This window comes from Bos javanicus, chromosome 5, assembly GCF_032452875.1.
Source record: "Bos javanicus breed banteng chromosome 5, ARS-OSU_banteng_1.0, whole genome shotgun sequence".
Lineage (NCBI taxonomy): Eukaryota > Metazoa > Chordata > Mammalia > Artiodactyla > Bovidae > Bos > Bos javanicus.
Window position 1 is genome coordinate 82,090,912 of NC_083872.1, and position 21,482 is coordinate 82,112,393.

A 21,482-nucleotide genomic window follows, 5' to 3' on the forward strand; every position below is an offset into this window, starting at 1 on the left:
TGCACAGCATCCTGGACCTTTGGCAAAATCTTGGTCTTGTTCTGGGTCCCACTCAAAATTAGCAGCATTTTGAGTCAGGAAACAGGCCAGAGCAAAATACCCCAAATGAGGACTATGTTGTCTTTAACGTCCAGAGAGCCACTGAATGTTGTGCCTCTTTCTTGATTGTAGGAGGGCCCAGATGCAAAAACTTATCCTTGTCTTAACCTTAGATGTGATATCTCAAGATACGTCACACCACTGGACCCCTAGAAATTTCTCTGAGGTAGGAGGTCCCCGAACTTTTATCAGATTTGTTTCTTACACTCTGACACTAAAATGTTTTACTAACAAGTCTAATGTAGTTGGTGCTTCTTATTCACGAGGTCCAGTCAACATAATGTCCTCAATTTAATGGACTAGTGTGAACCAGGTGATTCAGAGCCACACAAACTAAATTATGATGTAGGGCAGGAGAGCCGATATACCCCTGAGGTAGGACAGTGAAGGTGTATTGCTGGCCTTGCCAGCTGGCAGCAAACTTTTTCAGTTAGACCTTATTGACAGAGATGGAGAAAAGATATTTACCAGATCAAGAGCTGTACACAGTCACCTGGGGATGTAGTAAACTGCTCCAGCAATAAAACCATATCTGGTATAGCAGCTGCAACTGCAATCACCACACAGCTAAGCTTATAATAATTCACTGTCATTCTCCAAGATCCATCTGTTTATGCACAGGCCAAACAGATCAGATGAATGGGGAAGTGGTGGGAATCACCATCCCTGCATGTTTCATGTCCTTGATGATGGCACTAATATCTGCAATTCCTCCAGAAATGAGAAACTGCTTTCGGTTTACTATGTTGTTAGATGAGGCAATTATACTGTCTTCCATTTAGCCTTTCTCACCATAATCACCTTCATTCCACTGGTCAGGGAACCAATGTGGAGACTGCAACAGCTGCTGAATATATCTATTCCAATTATGCATTCTGGAACTGGACAAAACACCACAGGATGGACTTGGGGACCCACTGAGCCCACTGTGAGACAGACTTGAACTAAAACTTCAGTGATTACTTGATCTCCATAGGCCACTATGCTGACTGATAGACCAAAGGGACAATTTGGGTCTCTTGGAATTAGCATCAGTCCAAAGCCAATATCCAGTAGTCTTTGGAAGGTCTGATTATTTCCTTTTCCCCAATGCACAATTACCCTAGTAAAAGGCTGTAGGTCCCTTTGGGGAGGGCTGGGAGAAAGATTACCGGTATACCCTTTGGCAGTGTACCAGAGTCCTTCTGCAAGGGGACCTTGCCTCGTCTTCACTCAAAGGATTCTAAGTCTGCAAAAATTCAAGTCTTAGAATTGACTGATGGGTCATGACTCTGTTTTTATGATTCAGGCTAGACTTCTGTTCACCTGACCTAGAACTTTTCTTCTTATACAGATCAAGTAAGAATTTAGTAGGCTTCCTGTCTTTTCACTTCTAGAACCACCATAATCAACTAGCCAACACCACTGTTCTGCATGAGTCAGACTATTATAACTGACACTTTGATTCTGCTGTCCAAACCTGGTTCACCTTGCCTTTGACATTCAGATGTCACGACTGGGTCCTGTCACCCTGGAATTCATTTCCTCTCATTTACATTTAGTTTTCCCGATTCAGTGACTGCATTCCCACTGAATCAATCACAGAACTCTTCAAGGATGCCAGGACTCACCTCACAATTTATCTCTCATAATATTAGTAAAAGGTATGTCCTCTGGACCCTCCCAGTTGGGGTGAGCACTTCTTAAATGACAAATCCACTCTAATATGCCTATCTCCCTAAGCCTCTGAATCCCTTCAAAGCCTTTAAATCCCTGAACCAAAATAGGTAGGTCCTGTGTTTGGAAGGAATGATGCTAAAGCTGAAACTCCAGTACTCTGGCCACCTCATGTGAAGAGTTGACTCATTGGAAAAAGACTCTGATGCTGGGGCGAATTGGGGGCAGGAGGAGAAGGGGACGACAGAGGATGAGATGGCTGGATGGCATCACTGACTCAATGGACGTGAGTCTGGGTGAGCTCCGGGAGTTGGTGATGGACAGGGAGGCCTGGCGAGCTGCAATTCATGGGGTCGCAAAGAGTCGGACACGACTGAACGACTGAACTGAACTGAACTGAACTGCATTTCCAACTCACTCACTGTGTGCCACCTTTTGGTGCATATTTCAGTCAAACAGCCACACTAAATGCAGAAGCTCTGCTTAGTGAGCCCATATACATACATTCTGTCTGGTTCGGTTTTATGTTCTTTTCATGATTATGCCGTACCTCTAGTATCATTCTCACACATGTTCCCTGGATTTCTGTCTGTATAAATTAGAAAGCTCAAGTAGTTCTTTTGGAGTGTAGAACATTTCCCCATAAGTCACACTTTGTACCTCATCTTTAGAAACCTGCTGGGATTTGAGTCTAGTCATAGATCTAGAAGAGTGTAGGGGCAGGTCTTAAGGAGATCAGCACTGCCTTTTTTGGCAACTGCCTCTGGAGTAGCCATTAATGCAAAATTAATCCCCTCAGATCTCAGACAGTTGTGGAGAGCTACTACCACAGGAGTGAGGCAGAGCCCCCAGTGAGGATGAGAAAGCCACCATCACTGAGCATGGGAAGGATGCTTCCACTGGCAAAAATACTCATCAGCATTGAGGGGCTCAATGTGTCCAGCTTCATCAGGGTCTTCCCTTGCATTCCTAGTCTAACTTTCAGGACCCCATTACTTTTCAATCAATGCTCTCCCTATAATGTATCATTTACATTACTCTCATCTACTTGACTGGGAGGTCCTTGAAAATCAAGTGACATTTATTTCTGTATCTTCCACTGCCTAGTACAGAACCCTGAAATTATAGTCAGGGCTCAATAAAGACTTCTGTTGAGTTGAATTTTGCTTCTCACCATAGCTCAGTAGTCCATTATTTCACTTTCATAAACTCAGTTTGACAGTCATTAAATCCTTGTTCATGAACCTATCAAAGGTCTCATCTGCTAGTAGTGTCCTTTAACAGAAAACAGAGCTGTTTACCAAAAAAAAACACATAAAGGACTTGCTTGCTCACATTTTTCTAAGATAATATAAAACTGTCCTAATCACGGATTTTCATTTCTTCCTGAATCAAGGTACCAGTATCTTTGGCAGGATCATTTTTTTCATCTGATTTCAACTTGTAATTTATGTTTTTCACTTTCATATATAATAAGTAATTGAGTACCAAATGTATCTTAAAGACTTCTAAAATATATATACTCTAGCTCATCAAAAACAGAATTAAATATGCATGTGGAAACAAAAATGTCTGAAACACACAAAGCCTCTATAATTGGGTATATTCCTGACAAATCTGACATCTTCTGAGCAATGTTTGAACAACTTTTCCTCTGTACCATTATGAAGATTAACTGAGCCATTAGCTAAAAATCCAAAGTTTTCTCACAAGGCAATCTAGGCAATCCCAATGGTTCTTTTTTTATATGCAATAGTGTCAAGATCCAACAGAAATGTCAACTGACACTCTCTCTCTACTGAGTAAATATATAACCAAATCCAAAAAATGCTAGCTATTGGGTGATGGCACTGACAACAGTAAGTTTTATTCACTTAAGTTCCATTCATTGTGTATAAGTATTTCTACACTTTAACCCCATGTTCTTATCAACTGTTTGAAAGCAACAATCATCCAAATCTCTTCTGAAGTAGTGAAAATAACATTCTCAATTATGACTCTCGGGTAATACAAGATGACAAGATGCTAAGTCAGTGAGTTAAATGCTAGGGAAAAAATAATAAGTTCAGTTACCTTTAATTACTAAGGCATTAAAACTCCACAAGTACAAGTCTAGAGATTTTTCACCAAATTGAAAAAAACAAAAAACAAAAAAAAAACTGAGCTTCTACTTACCTTTCTTTACTAGAAAATCCCATTAACCAAGTACTATGTTCAGGCATAGCATACTATAAGCATTCAATAATGTTTTCTTTTTATAATCATTTTAATATTTCTATTAATGTTTAAGCATAATTCACAAGCCCTAACTAAATATTTCCCCTATTTAAATTGACTCAAAAATATAAGACAGAATGGCATAATTCCAAGTGGCCACACAAGACAAAGAACACAGAGTTTACATAAAGAGTTCACCAAGACAGAAAAATAGCAAGAAAAATAGTAACAATAAAAATATTAAAAACCTGGAGAGGAGAGAAAAAAATTTGATATCCCAAGTTGCCACATTACATATATATATATAATGTATTTTAAAGTATATATACACAACAAACATATATTTATAAATATCTAGTTTCAACAAAAATTGATACATGCCAAGAAACAAAAACATAGAGCCCCTACACAAAGGAAAAAAATACAGTCAACAGAAATTTACTTGTGAGGAAACTCAGACATTAGACTTATTAGACAAAGATATTAAAATTCACAACTCTAACATGTTCAAATATCATGTCTCAAATTACTAAAGGAAACTGTGCCTAAATAAAGGAAAAATAATAACAAAGTCTCACAAAATAAAGAATATTAATGAAAAGACAGGAGTTATAAAAATAAAACATAAAATATGGAGTTTATTTACAGGTCAGCAATGGAGAAACAGACATAGAGAATAGACTTATGGACATGGGAGAGGGGAGTATGGGAAGAGTAACATGGAAACTTACAATACCATATGTAAAATAGACTGCAAAGGGGAATTTGCTGGATGGCTCAGGAAACTCAAACAGGGGCTCTGTATCAATCTAGAGGGGTGAGATGGGGCAGGAGATGGGAGGGAGGTTCAAAAGGGAGGGGATATATGTATATCTATGACTGATTCATAATGAGGTTTGACAGAAAACAACAAAATTCTGTAAAGCAATTATCCTCCAAAAAAAAAAAAATTAATTAAAAAAAAAATCTAGAGTTGAAAGTACATTGACTGAAATTTTAAAACATCCACTAGAAGACCTCAACACCAAATTTATGAAATGATAGAAGGAAGAATCAGTGAATGTGAAGATAGGTCAATTGAGATTAACCAGTCTGAGCAAAAGGAAAAAGGATTAAAAAAAAAAAATTAACAAAGTATCAAAGACCTGTGGATAACCACCAAGAATACTAACATATGCCTAAGCATAATCAGAGTTCCAGAAAACAAGGAGACAAAGAAAGGGGCAGAAAAACTACTTAAGGAAATAATGCTAGAAAATTTCACAAATTTGATGAAAAACATTAACCTACACACCCAAGAAGTTCAACAAATTCCAAGTAGGATAAAATTAAGAGACCCCACTTTAAGGTGTCATAATCAAACTTTCAAATGCCAAGGACAAAGAGAGAATCTTGTAATCAGCAAAACAGAAGCAACTCATCAGGTACAAGCAATCAGTGATAAGATTTTTAATCTGACTTTTCATAAACAACCATGGAGGCAGAAGGCAATGGAATGGCCCAAAGTGCTGAAAGAGAGACTTTCAACCAAGAATTCTATACCCAACAAAACTAATACTAAAAAAAAAAAAAAATGAAGGTGAAATTAAGACTTACTCGAAGCAAAAACAAAGAGAATTTATCACCAGGAAGTCTTATCTATGAGGAATTCTAAAAGGAGCAATCAGGCTGAAATGAAAGAACCACACAAAGCAACTGAATTCTCACAAAGAAATAAAGAGCACCAGTAAAGATAACTACACAGGCAAATATAAAAGACACAGGTAAATATAAAAACTGTCTTTTATAATCATGAGTGTGATCACTGACCTAGAGCCAGACATCCTGGAATGTGAAGTCAAGGGGGCCTTAGAAAGCATCACTATGAACAAGGCTAGTGGAGGTGGTGAAATTCCAGTTGTGCTATTTCAAATTCTGAAAGATGATGCTGTGAAAGTGCTGCACTCAATATGCCAGCAAATTTGGAAAACTCAGCAGTGGCCACAGGACTGGAAAAGGTCCGTTTTCATTCCAATCCCAAAGAAAGGCAATGCTAAAGAATGCTCAAACTACAGCACAATTGCACTCATCTCACATGCTAGTGTAAAGTAATGCTCAAAATTCTCCAAGCCAGGCTTCAGCAATATGTGAACCGTGAACTTCCTGATGTTCGAGCTGGTTTTAGAAAAGGCAGAGGAACCAGAGATCAAATTGCCAACATCCGCTGGATCATCGAAAAAGCAAGAGAGTTCCAAAAAAACATCTATTTCTGCTTTACTGACTATGCCAAAGCCTTGGACTGTGTGGATCACAATAAACTGTGGAAAATTCTGAAAGAGATGGGAATACCAGACCACCTGATCTGCCTCTTGAGAAATTTGTATGCAGGTCAGGAAGCAACAGTTAGAACTGGACATGGAACAACAGACTGGTTCCAAATAGGAAAAGGAGTTCGTCAAGGCTGTATATTGTCACCCTGCTTATTTAACTTAGATGCAGAGTACATCATGAGAAACGCTGGACTGTAAGAAACACAAGCTGGAATCAAGATTGCCGGGAGAAATATCAATCACCTCAGATATGCAGATGACACCACCCTTATGGCAGAAAGTGAAGAGGAACTCAAAAGCCTCTTGATGAAAGTGAAAGTGGAGAGTGAAAAAGTTGGCTTAAAGCTCAACATTCAGAAAACGAAGATCATGGCATCTGGTCCTACCACTTCATGGGAAACAGATGGGCAAACAGTAGAAACAGTGTCAGACTATTTTTCTGGGCTCCAAAATCACTACAGATGGTGACTGCAGCCATGAAATTAAAAGACGCTTACTCCTTGGAAGGAAAGTTATGACCAACCTAGATAGCATATTCAAAAGCAGAGACATTACTTTGCCAACAAAGGTTCGTCTAGTCAAGGCTATGGTTTTTCCTCTGGTCATGTACAACTGTGAGAGTTGGACTGTGAAGAAGGCTGAGCGCCAGAGAATTGATGCTTTTGAACTGTGGTGTTGGAGAAGACTCTTGAGAGTCCCTTGGACTGCAAGGAGATCCAACCAGTCCGTTCTGAAGGAGATCAGCCCTGGGATTTCTTTGGAAGGAATGATGCTAAAGCTGAAGCTCCTGTACTTTGGCCACCTCATGCAAAGAGTTGACTCACTGGAAAAGACTCTGATGCTGGGAGGGATTGGGGGCAAGAGGAGAAGGGGACGACAGAGGATGAGATGGCTGGATGGCATCACTGACTCGATGGACGTGAGTCTCAGTGAACTCCGGGAGTTGGTGATGGACAGGGAGGCCTGGCGTGCTGCGATTCATGGGGTCGCAAAGAGTCGGACACGACTGAGCGACTGATCTGATCTGATATAAATATAGATATATTTTGGGCTTTCCTGGTGGCTCAGACAGTAAAGAATCCGCCTGCAATGTGGAAGACCTGGGTTCGATCCCTGGGTTGGGAAGATCCCCTGGAGAAGAGAATGGCTACTCACTCCAGTATTCTGACCTAGAGAATTCCAAGGGCAGAGGAGCCTGGCAGGCTACAGTCCATGGGGTCACAAAGAGTCAGAGACACCTGACTTTCACAAAAGGTATATTCGTAATTCTTTTTTCACCTATACAATTTACAACACAACTGCACAAAGAAAGACTGCAAATCTGTGTTGATGGGCATCAACATAGAAAGATGTAATTTATGCGATAGCTGCACAACAAAGGAGAAGAAATGGAACTACATAGGGGCAAACTTTTTATAAATGTGAGATTGTTGGTGCTAATTCACAATAGACACCAAACAGACTGTTATAAAGTCAGTAGTTGTAATCCCCAGGGCAATCACTAAAAAAGTAACTTAAACATAGTGAAAGAAACAATAAAAGAATTAAAATGGAACACTAGAAAATGTCTACTTAATACAACACAAAGCAGTAATGGGATTAAGGAACAGCAACAACAAAAACACTTAAAAATATACAGAAAACAAATAGTAGGTTGATGCAAATGTAACTGCAGTTTTTGCTTGTAGAAATTTGCCATTTGATATTGGAATACATTCTTAAATAAATGTGGTTATGTTAAACATCATTTTAATGTGCATTTATTTTTTTTCTACTGACTTATTACTTGCAGTTTATTTTATATTTACTTTAGACTAGGGAACTGATGTTAGACAAAAAGTAAATTCAAGCAATTTTCTTATCTGAGTTCAAAATGGGAGGTAAAACAGCAGAGACAACTCACAACATCAACAACACATTTGGCCCAGGAACTTCTAACAAACATACGGTGCAGTGTTGGTTCAAGGAGTTTTGCAGAGGAGATGACAGCCTTGAAGATGAAGAGTATAGTGGCCAGCCACTAGAAGTTGACAACGACCAATTTAGAGACATCATTGAAGCTAATTCTCTTACAACTACAGGAGAAGTTGCCCAAGAACACAATGTCAGCCACGGAGTTGAGTTCTTTGGAATTTGAAGCAAATTTGAAAGGTGAAAAGGCTCGGTAAATGGGTGCCTTGTGAACTGACTGCAAATCAAAAAAATCATTGTTCTGAAGAGTCTTCTTCTCTTATTCCATGCAACACCAATTAACCATTCCTCGACTGGACTGTGGCATGCAAAGAAAAGTGGATTTTATATGACAACCAGCAACAATTAGCTCAGTGGCTGGACTGAGAAGAAGCTCCAAAGCACTTCCCAAAGCCAAACTTGCACCAAAAAAAAAAGGTCATGGTCACTCTTCGGTGATCTGAACAACTATAGCTTTTTGAATCCCAGAGAAACCATTACATTTGAAAAGTATGCTCAGCAAATCGATGAGATGCACCAAAAACTGCAATGTCTGCAGCACACAATGGTCAACAAAAAGGGCCCAATTCTTATCCATGACAACACCTGACCACACATCACACAACCAACGATTCACAAGTTGAATGAACTGGGCTACAAAATTTTGCCTCATCCACCATATTCACCTGACCTGTCATTAACCAACTACCACTTCTTCAAGCATCTGAACAACTTTTTGCAGGGAAAATGCTTCCACGACCAGCAGGAGGCAGAAAATTCTTTCCAAGAGTTCATCAAATCCCAAAGTACAGATTTTTATGCTACAGGAATAAACAAACCTATTTCTCACTGGCAAAAATGTGTTTGTTGTAATGGTTCCTATTTTGATTAATACAGATGTAACTAAGCCTAGTTATAATGATTTAAAAATCATGATTCGAAACTGCAATTACGTATGCACCAACTTAACAGTAAAATGGCAAGTATAATCCCTATCTTATCAGTAATTATCTTAAATACACGTGTGTTAAACAACCTGATCAAAAGGCAGAAATTTACAGAATGAAGAAAAAGCATGATCCAACTACATACTGACTACAACACCTTAGATTCAAAGACACAAGTACAATATTATACACCAGTAACACATGAAGTATAACTGAATACTTCATAATCAATATGCAGATGGTATACTATAAACAACCCAAGGTTTGGAGCATCCATTTCTTAAAAGTCTGTAAGTCAACCAAAAATCTGATTTTCATTCATCCAACATGTAGTTTTTTAGTAATATTCATGTAAACTCCTAAGTCTATCAGAGAAGCACACACATATTAATGGATCTTGCATAATATAGCATTATCTTTACTACAATTGCAGAAGTTTTGAATTATTATAATACAAAAGTAAAACATCTTGAAATGTTCATGTAGACCCTCTTTTACCACAAAATTGGACACAACATAAAAGGCAATTTGGCTGGCTTCTTCACTATCTATGCCTGCTTTTGGTAGGAGATGCACATGGTCTATGTTAGCAAGGCTGGCAAAAGGAGATAAAGACAATCTTTCCTGAATACCACTTAATGGAAAAAGTGATTTCACACTTTACAAAACAGTGTTTTTTTCATTGATATAATTAGTCTATATGAATATATGTGTTCAATAGCATTATGTAAATGCCAAAATGTTCATACTCTTCTAAAGATAAAAGGTTTACTAGAATTATAACATGCTGCATTTTAAAGCACCTAACATTACTTCTAATCTTCATCTAATAAACCTGTAACTTAAAAATAATCTTCTCATTTCAAAATTTTAAAATTATTGTCTTCTCTACTAGTGACAATAAATATATCCCTAATTCTTTAAGTAAAACTACAGCAATAGCTAATAACAGTCTTTCTACTCCTTATTTGAGACTTGACAGGGAAGGGAAGAGGATACAGGGCAAGAAATATCTAAAATAATTTAAAATTAGACAATATAAAAGAATATAAATAAAATATAAATTTCTATTTGGGCATTTTATATTTAACTGAAACTGACTCGTTTTGATTTATTAAATAGCTTAATGAGCTTATTTTAAAAATTAAAATAAGAAGACCAATCCAGAACAAGCAGAATATATACAAAATGCTTACATGAACTCCATATTGGTATTGTCAGTTCAGTTCAGTCGCTCAGTCATGTCCAATTATTTGCAACCCCATTAACCACAGGACACCAGGCCTCTCTGTCCATCACCAACTCCTGGAGTCCACCCAAACCCATGTCCATTGAGTCGGTGATGCCACCCAACCATCTAATCCACTGTTGTCCCCTTCTCCTCCTGCCCCCAATCCTTCCCAGCATCAGAGTCTTTTCCAATGAGTCAACTCTTTGCATGAGGTGGCCAAAGTATTGGAGTTTCAGCTTCAACATCAGTCCTTCCAATGAACACCCAGGACTGATCTCCTTTAGAATGGACTGGCTGCATCTCCTTGCAGTCCAAGGGACTCTCAAGAGTCTTCTCCAACACCACAGTTCAAAAGCATCAATTCTTCACTGCTCAGCTTTCTTTATACTCCAACTCTCACATCCATACATGACCACTGGAAAAACCATAGCCTTGACTAGACGGACCTTTGTTGGCAAAGTATCATCTCTGCTTTTTAATATGCTGTCTAGGTTGGTCATAACTTTCCTTCAAAAGAGTAAGCGTCTTTTAATTGCATGGCTACAATCACCATCTGCAGTGATTTTGGAGCTCAAAAAAATAAAGTCAGCCACTGTTTCCACTGTTTCCCCATCTACTTGCCATGATGTGATGGGACCAGATGCCACCATCGTTTTCTGAATGTTGAGCTTTAAGCCAGCTTCTTCACTCTCCTCTTTCACTTTCATCAAGACGCTCTTTAGTTCTTCGTTACTTTCTGCCATAAGGGTGGTATCATCTGCATATCTGAGGTTACTGATATTTCTCCCGGCATTATTGACTCCAGCTTGTGCTTCTTCCAGCCCAGCGTTTCTCATGATGTACTTGGCATAGATGTTACATAAGCAGGGTGACAGTATAGAGCCTTGACGTACTCGTTTTCCTATTTGGAACCAGTCTGTTGTTCCATATCCAGTTCTAACTGTTGCTTCCTGACCTGCATACAGGTGTCTCAAGAGGCAGGTCAGGTGGTCTGGTATTCCCATCTCTTTCAGAATTTTCCACAGTTTATTGTGATCTACACAGTCAAAGGCTTTGGCATAGTCAATAAAGCAGAAATAGATGTTTTTCTGGAACTCTCTTGCTTTTTCGATGATCCAGCGGATGTTGGCAATTTGATCTCTGTTCCTCTACCTTTTCTAAAACCAGCTTGAACATCTGGAAGTTCACAGTTCACGTACTGTTGAAGCCTGGCTTGGAGAATTTTGAGCATTCCTTTGCTAGCATGTGAGATGAGTGCAATTGTATGGTATTTAGAGTATTCTTTGGCATTGCCTTTCTTTGGGATTGGAATGAAAATGGGCCTTTTCCAGTCCTGTGGCCACTTCTGAGTTTTCCAAATTTGCTGACATGTTGAGTGCAGCACTTGCACAGCATCATCTTTCAGGATTTGGAATAGCTCAACTGGGATTCCATCACCTCCACTACCTTTGTTTGTAGGGATGCTTCCTAAGGCCCACTTGACTTCACATTCCAGGATGTTCGGCTCTAGGTGAGTGATCACACCATCGTGATTATCTGGGTGGTGAAGATCTTTTTTGTCCAGTTCTTCTGTGTATTCTTGCCACCTCTTCTTAATATCTTCTGCTTCTGTTAGGTCCATACCATTTCTGTCTTTTATTGTGCCCATCTTTGCATGAAATGTTCCCTTTGTATCTCTAATTTTCTTGAAGAGATCTCTAGTCTTTCCCATTCTATTGCTTTCCTCTGTTTCTTTGCACTGATCACTGAGGAAGGCTTTCTTATCTCTCCTTGCTATTCTTTGGACCTCTGCATTCAAATGATATATCTTTCCTTTTCTCCTTTGCTTTTCACTTCCCTTCTTTTCACAGCTATTTGTAAGGCTTCCTCAGACGGCCTGAGTAGGAAGTCAAAAAACACCTGGAATAACAGGCAAATTTGAATGAAAAAAAAAAAAAAAACAGGCAAATTTGGCCTTGGAGTACAGAATGAAGTAGGGCAAAGACTAATAGAGTTCTGCCAAGGGAACGCACTGGGCATAGCAAACACCCTCTTCCAACAACACAAGAGAAGACTCTACACATGGACATCACCGGATGGTCAACACTGAAATCAGATTGCTTATATTCTTTGCAGCCAAAGATGGAGACACTCTATACAGTCAGCAAAAACAAGACCGGGAGCTGACTGTGGCTCAGATCATGAACTCCTTATTGCCAAATTCAGACTGAAATTGAAGAAAGTGGAGAAACCCACTAGACCATTCAGGTACGACCTAAGTCAAATCCCTTATGACTATACAGTGGAAGTGAGAAATAGATTTAAGGAACTAGATCTGATAGAGTGCCTGATGAACTATGGACGGAGGTTTGTGACATTGTACAGGAGACAGGAATCAAGACTATCTCCAAGAAAAAGAAATGCAAAAAAGCAATGGCTGTCTGAGGAGGCCTTACAAATACAAATATTGGTATTGTAGTCTACAAATAAAAGCAGTATAAAAAAAAAACACTTGTGATCAATCCAACTGTACCACTCACTGTTGATACAACCTTGAATAACATTGTTCACTTGTCTGAGACTCAGTTTCCTCACCTATTAAATGGGGAAAATACTACTTGGCTACAACCAAAGAGTCTGGTTGGAATTCAATAAAATAACACGCATAAAGGGTTTCTGCATGATACTGAACACAAAGATTTCTACAATCCTTATAAAAAGAACTTGAGCATTTTACATTACACAAAATGCATCAGGAATTTTATCTAGATCACTGGCAGAAAAATAATAATGTGGAAGGAAAAGTCATTTACTTATTGCACATGCTAAACCTATAAAATAAATGATATAAACTAGATAAATCTAATAAACTGAGTTTCTGAAATCCTAGGAGTCTATCTTGCAACACTGCTCCAAAAAAATCAACGATATTAACTGCCACCTTTTGCTCCAAAATTTGTTGCAAATAAAGGCCCAGGCAGATAAATTCTAGGAATATTAAATTAAACAAGGCAGCAGTGTATATTAAGAATTTGGAAAAAGTTCATGCATTTTGAGTAATAATCACTTTTTAAAAAATCAACTAAAAGAATTTTATCAGAATTATGCACATAGACTTAATATTAATTCTAATGGGGAAAACAACCATCTGAATGACAAATCAAGAACATACAAGTCAAATTTTCAAGAAATTCATGATGCAGTAAGCAATGTGTGTAATGTTTAGTGAAAAGGAAAAAATATGACAATATTTACAACTTTGTTTTTTAAATGTTTTCAAAATAAAAACAAACAAAAAAATGCCGGAATTTTTATGCAGGAATAATAATGCAGGAATTATTTCATACTAATAGAAATGGATTAATTCTTTTCTTTACTGGTTTATTTTTCAACTTTCCATTCTAATCAACTACAATTTCCACAATCAAAAAAATACAAAATTCATTTTGATTTTTAAAAAAATTTCACTAGAAGTTAAAGAAAATTTCCTCAATTTGATGAGAATTGTATTTACAAAAAACCAATAGCTAACTACTTTGTGGTAAAAGATAACATACTCTCCCCACTAAGATGAGAATTAAGACAAGGATGTCAGCTCTTACTTGTTCTGTTTAACCTCATCATGAAGGTCCTAGCCAGTATAATGAGAAAAATAAAATAAAATAAATAAAAGGCAAATAGGAAAATATGAACTAACTAAAACTGTCTCTACTGGCAGACAAGATTGTTTACATAGAAAATTCCAAACAGTCTAGAAAACCTATTAGTGTAAGTGAATTTATTAACAAGACTGAGAATTCAGGGTCAAAATAAAGTATCAATTTATTTATATAAATAATTGTAAATTGAAATTTTTAAAAAGAATACCATTTACAATAGCACCAAATAACATAAAACAGACACTTTTTAAATGTGTGTTAAAGTTCTTTGCTAAAAGCTTAAAATGCTAATGAGGAAAATCAAGGCTTTATTAAAATGGATTAGAAACCATTCAGATGTTAATTCTCTTCAAGCAAAATTATAACTTCAATGCATCCAGAATCAAAATTCCAGGATGCTTTTCTATAGAAATAGGCTGATTCTACAAACATACATGGAAAGAAAGAGCTAGGATAACTAAAACAATTAAAAAGAAAAAAAAAAAATTGGAAGACTCAGACTTCCTAATTTCAAAACAAAACTACGAAGTTACATTAATGAAGACAGTGTAGTTTTGGCCAAAAGAAAGACACATGGAATGACAGAACCGAACTGAGAGTCCAGGAACGTATCTACACATAGAGTCAATTGATTTCTGACAAAAATGCTAAGAAATTTTACTGAAGAAAGGATAGTAAGGATAGTCTCTTCAACAAGTGTTACTGGACAAATTAGGTGTCCATATACCAAAAAAAAAGAAAGAAAGAGAGAAAAAGAACTTTGACACATATCTTGTACTACAAACAGAAATGAATAAAAGGCTGATCAAAACAGATCACAGAACTAAAGGTAAAATCTAAAACTATAAAAGTTCTAACAGAAAACACAGAAAAAAAAAATCATTGTATCTCTGGGTTAGTCAAAATTTTCTAGATAGGTCACAAAAGCACAAATTACAAAAGAAAAAAAAATGATAATGTGGACTTCTTCAAAATGTACAACTTCAACTCTTTGAAAGATACAATTAAGAAAATAAAAAGACAAACCACAGACTGAAAGAAAATATCTGTCAACCTATATATGATAAAGTAATTGTATCCAGACTTCTTACAACTCAGTAATAAAACAGACCAAAGGTTTTAACAGATACTTCACAAAAGAAAACACACAAGATAGCAAATGACAGCAAATGAGCACATGAAAAGATGCTCAAAGTATTGCTGTGCTTAGTCACTCAGTCGTTTCCAACTGTTTGTGACCCCATGGACTGTAGCCCACCAGGCTCCTCTGTCCATGGGGATTCTCCAGGTAAGCATATTGGAGTGGGTTATCATGCCCTCCTCCAGGGGATCTTCCCAACTCAGAGATCAAACCCAGGTCTCCCACGTTGTAGGCAGATTCTTTACCATCTGAGCCACCAGGGAAGCTCAACATATTAGCTGATAGGAAAATTCAAACTAAAACATCGTTGAGATAGCCCTAAATACCTATTAGAATAGCTGAAATTAAAAGCAAAATGACAAATGCTGACCAGCATGTGGAGAAAATGGAACCATCAAACAATGCTGGTAATTTCTTATCTTTGGTAATGTTATAAAGTTAAGTGAACATTTGCCACATGATCAGAGATTCATACTCCTAGAAATTTAACCAAAAGATATGAAAGCATTTATCTACACAAAGACCCACAGAAGAATGTACAAAGAAATGTATGTGAATGTTTACAGCACCTTCATTCCTAAATGAGAAACACTGGAAACAACCTAAATGTCCATCAACTGGTGAATAAATAAGACTGTGATATAGCCATAAAATGAAATAGGCAGTCAGATCTGTCAGTTATGTCTAACACTTTGCGATCCTAAGGACTACAACATACCAGGCTTCCCTGTCCATCACCAACTCCCAGAGCTTGCTCAAGCTTATGTCCATAAAGTAGGTGATGCCACCCAACCATCTCATCCTCTGTCATCTCCTTCTCCTCCTGCCTTCAATCTTTCCCAGCATCAGGGTTTTTTTAAATGAGTCAGTTCTTTCACTTCAGTGGCCAAAGTACTGGAGTTTCAAGTTCAGCATCAGTCCTTCCAATGAATATTCAGGCCAGATTTCCTTTAGGATTGACTGGATCTCCTTGCAGTCCAAGGGATTCTCAAGAGTCTTCTCCAACACCACAGTTCAAAAGCATCAATTCTTCTGTGCTCAGCTTTCTTTACAGTCCCACTCTCACATCCACACATGACTATTGGAAAGACCACAGCTTTGACTAGACAGACCTTTGTCAGCAAAGTAATGTCTCTGTTTTTTAATATGCTAAGTCATAGCTTTTCTTCCAAGGAGTATCTTTTAAATACATGGCTGCAGTCACCATCTGCAGTGATTTTGGAGCTCAGGAAAATAAAGTCTGTCACTGTTTCCATTGTTTCCCCATCTATGTGCCATGAAGTGATGGGACGAGATGCCACAAACTTCGTTTTCTGAATGCTGAGTTTTAAACCAGCTTTTTCATTCTCCTCTTTCACTTTCTTCAAGAGGCTCTTCAGTTCTCCTTCACTTTCTGCCAAAATAGGAGTATCATCTGCATATCTGAGGTTATTGATATTTCTCCCTGCGATCTTGATTCCAGCTTGTGCTTCATCCAGCCCAGCGTTTCTCATGATATACTCTGCATATAAGTTAAATAATCAGGGTGACAATATACAGCCTTGAAGTACTCCTTTCCTGATTTGGAACCAGTCCATTGTTCCATGTCTGGTTCTAACTGTTGCTTCTTGACCTGCATACAGATTTCTCGGGAGGTAGGTCAGGTGGTCTGATACTCCCATCTCCTGAAAATTTTTCCAGTTTGTTGTGATCCACACAGTCAAAGGCTTTGGCATAATCAATAAAGCACAAGTATATGTTTTTGTGAAACTCTCTTGCTTTTTTGATGATTCAATGGATTGTTGGCAGTTAGATCTCTGGTTCCTCTGCCTTTTCTAAAACCAGCTTGAACATCTGGAAGTTCACGGTTCACGTACTGTTGAAGCCTGGCTTGGAGAATTTTGAGCATTACTTTACTAGCATGTGAGATGAGTGCAATTGTGCAGTAGTTTTGAGTATTCTTTGGCATTGCCTTTCTTTGGGATTGGAATGAAAACTGACCTTTTCCAGTCCTGTGGCCACTGCTGACCAAACTTGCTGGCATATTGAGTGCAGCACTTTCACAGCTTCTAGGATTTCACACTTTCAAATCTTTTAGGATTTGAAATAGTTCAACTGGAACTCCATCACCTCCACTAGCTTTGTTTGTAGGGATGTTTCCTAAGGCCCACTTGACTTCGCATCCCAGGATGTCTGGCTCTAAATGAGTGATCACACATCATGGTTATCTGGGTCATGAAGATCTTTTTTGTACAGTTCTTCTTTGTATTCTTGCCACCTCTTCTTTGTATCTTCTGCTTCTATTAGTTCCATACCATTTTTGTCCTTTATTGTGCCCATCTTTGCATGAAATGTTCCCTTGGTATCACTAATTTTCTTGAGGAGATCTCTAGTCTTTCCTATTCTACCATTCAATATCACAATAATCCAAGTTTATGCCCCAACTAGTTATGCTGAAGAAGCTGAAGTTAAACAGTTCTATGAAGACCTGTAAGACCTTCTAGCACTAACAGCCAAAACATATATCCCTTTCATCATAGGTGACTGGAAAGCAAAAGTAGGAAGTCAAGAGATACCTGGAATAACAGGCAAATTTGGCCTTGGAGTACAAAATGAAGCAAGCCAAAGGCTAACAGTTTTGCCAAGAGAATGCACTGGTCATAGGAAACACACTCTTCCAACAACACAAGAGAAGACTCTACACTGGATATCACCAGATGGTCAATACCAAAATCACACTGATTATATTCTTTGCAGCCAAAGCTGGAGAAGCTCTATACAGTCAGCAAAAACAAGACCGGGAGCTGACTGTGGCTCAGATCATGAACTTCTTATTGCCAAATTCAGACTTAGATTGAAGAAAGTAGGGAAAGCCACTAGACCATTCAGGTTTGACTTAAATCCCTTATGATCATATAGTGGAAGTGACCAATAGATTCAAGGGATTAGATCTGATAGACACAGTGCCCAAAGAACTATGGACGAAGGTTCGTGACATTGTACAGCAGCAGTGATCAAAACCATCCCCAAGAAAAACAAATGCAAAAAGACAAAATGGTTGTCTGAGGAGGCCTTACAAATAGCTGAGAAAAGAAGAGAAGCTAAAAGCAAAGGAGAAAAGGAAAGATATACCCATTTGAATGCAGAGTTCCAAAGAATAGCAAGGAGAGGTAAGAAAGCCTTCCTCAGTGATTAATGCAAAGAAATGAAATAGTACTTGGCAATAAAGCAAAAAAGGACAAAGCACTGATACATGCACCAAAATGGGTGAATCACAAAAGCATTAAGTGAAAGAAACCAGAAAAAAATTCTATTTGTTGTAGGAGTCTGTTTATATGACATTCCAGAAAAGACAAAGCTATATGGATAGGGAACAGATCAGTGGTTGCCTGATCAACCACTGAGGGGAGGAAACCAACTACAAAGTCGCATGAGGGAACTTTTTGGAATGATTGAAATGTTCTGTGTCTGGATTGTGGTGGTAGTTATATGAATATTGTGCATGTGTCAGTTTAAAGAACAAGATACTAGAGTGTTTTTACTTATAAACTATACCTCAATAAGCCCACATTTTAAAAGACACAAGACATGCTCTTTTGAAAAATATGTTGTTGTTATTTAATTTTTCAGTCATGTCTGACTCTCTGCAACACTGTGGACTGTAGCCAACTGGACTCCTCTGTCCAAGGAATTTTTTAGGCAAGAATACAGGGATGGGATGCCATTTACTTCTCCAGGGAATATTCCCCACCCAGGGATCAAGTCCCAGTCTCCTACATTAGCAGGTGGGTTCTTTACCACTGAGCCACCAGGGAAGCTTTGAAAAATATGTTTCAAATTAAATGACAACCCAATAAATGGGTATTGGGGTGGAAGAGAAACAGTGGGGGAAACAAAAATTTTTTAGAAATATTACAAATCAAAATACTGATTTATCATTAGTAAGAAGAAACACACTGATATAAAAAGTTACTCCAGTGTGTCCTTTTTATTGTTCTCATTGTTTAGACAGAAAATAACAAAATTTGATGAGTTTCAAGAAAGACCAAAAGTCACAAGTAACAGATTGATAAAGGAGGCACAGTGATTACAAGCTAAAATTTGGAAACACTCACCTAAACATGCCCTTTCCAAGTTACTAATAAAAATGACCTCAGCCAACTAAATGCATTTCCACCCCAATTTCTGCTATGAAATACAAGACAATAAACATAGTTTTCTTTATTCATAACAATCCTATATACTTTACAACCATATATATATATAGCTAGGAATATAAGATAAAGTGCCTCTAACTAGGCAAATTCCTATTTGTCCATTTAAGCTTCAGACTAGCTACTTGGTAACCATCTATCTTCTTTTTTTTTCCCCACTGCCACTCCAAAAAAAAAAAAAAAAATGCTGTCTCTCTATGATGACTTTCTGCAGTTTCTGTTTGCTATCAAGATGATTAAAATAAAATAGGAGCTTTGAGCTGATCACTCCAATAAGAAGATACATTTTTCCATTTAATAAAAGTTAGGTAAATTGTAACTTTCACCACTTTGTTTTATGTTTATTCCATTTGGCGTGTACTGTTGCTGGGAAACCAGTTAATAATAAGATTTCCCAACTCACAGAACAACTTCCTAGCCAGCCTGCAGTATACCAAACTTCGTAACCAGGGCAATTCTCTACCACACAATTTACCCAGTAGCCAGCACCATACAGGTGCACTCTCTCTGGCGTCCTCCAGCTCCATCAACCTTACAGGTACAGTAGCGCTAATCCCCTCAATGGAACAGAAACTGCAGCACAAAGCAAATGAGATAAAGGATACAGGTCTCCGATGGCAGAGAACAACGTGAATTTATTGCCAGTCCCTGTCATCCCATCCAGCTAAATATTCTGGGAACTCGGTCTTAAACTGTAGGGTGAAATGTTAGCCCGTCCCCCCGTGACAAGATGAAAAATCAGCCCACCCCCATCACCAGCACTAATGCAACATTCAAAATGCCTTCGTCCAACTACCACCCAGATAAATATTTAACGAGTAAGGTGGGCATCAGTTCCTGTACAGTTCAGAAGGGGAGATAGGAGAAAGAGAGTCCTAATTCCTAAGGCGCCTCTAAATCACCTACAGCTGTGGTCAGAACTTGACCCTCCAGGTAATCAGGCTGTGCCCCAACTCTCATCAGGGAAGCAAGTGAGAGTAGCAGCAGCAACATCATCCTACCAAAAAAAAACAAACCCCACTCAGAGCTGCTTTTAATAGGGTTCCCACTCCTTCAAGTGAAGCCAAACATAGGTTTTACGTCCAAAGCTTTGCTCCGCAGTATGCAACAAGGGCAGATGGAAGAATCATCTTTATTGTAGGAGAGGGGGCGCACTTAAGGGGATGAAAGATGCCTCACCACTTGGAAAGTTACCGGCCACTGCCTTCACTCTGAAATGCTACTTTTATTGCAGTCTGTGGCCCAAAGTAAAGACAAGGAAATATGACTGTCTGACGGACCCTGTTGTACTTAAGTCAAAGGGAAAACTTAAACAAGACGCGATCGGTGAAAACTCGGCAAGGATCAAAGTCACCGTTCATGGGAGCTTTGGTGACACAGTAATCACGTGTACTTGTGCGTAGACTTTCGAAAACATTCGGTTCTGGAACATGCAGGGGCAGAAATGTGCCAGCGAGGGAAAGCACGGGTAGACACCGCCCGCTGGGGAGCGAGGCTCAGCTCCCGCCCGCGGCGGGTCACGCCCCGTGACTCCCCGGCCCGAGACCTCCCTGGGCCGGGGTCGTACCTGCCGGTGGCAGAAGCCCGTCCGCGCTCCCAGCCCGTGCCCAGGCCGCCTCACGGCGCGCCGCCGGCCTCGTGCGGCCCGGGCCCCAGACCCAGGCCCAGAAGGCGAGCGTCCGTTTACCTGCGCCCCGGCTCTCGCCGCTGCCGCCTGCCGTCACTGCCACCACAGCTGCGCTGCTCCCCCACAGCGCCAGGTGAGCCACCCCCAGCACACAGGCACGCGCGCGCCCCCGGGCGCGACCCAGACCTAGGGGAATGCGGCCCAGTAACAGGCGTTGGGACAGCGCACTCACCACCCGGCTTCCAGAGCCTCTGCCCCCGGAAGTTGATTTCCGCCAAGGCCCGCCCAACACCGCGCCTGTCACTCAACGCCCACAGGCGCGTCACGTATGCCCAGGCCAAGCGCGAGCCCCAGGCCCAATCTTCTGAGACCCGCCAGTTTTGGCTCCTGTGGTCTTCAGAGCGCTTCCCTGTGAAACAGGTTGACTCGGGCGCTACCTCCTGTTGGTTACAGCTTCTTGTTCACTTGAATGAC

At 39.2% G+C, this 21,482-nt stretch overlaps 1 protein-coding gene across 13 annotated transcripts in view; it reads right to left on the reverse strand.

Moving 5' to 3' along the window:
- Positions 1–21,157, reverse strand: part of CCDC91 (coiled-coil domain containing 91) — a 395,073-nt gene extending 373,916 nt beyond the window's left edge. For all 13 annotated transcript variants that reach the window (XM_061417532.1, XM_061417523.1, XM_061417531.1 and 10 more), the window contains exon 1: positions 21,069–21,157. The gene's annotated coding sequence lies outside the window, so the exon portion shown is untranslated. The remainder of the gene's footprint in view (positions 1–21,068) is intronic.
- Between the last annotated feature and the right edge of the window lie 325 nt (positions 21,158–21,482).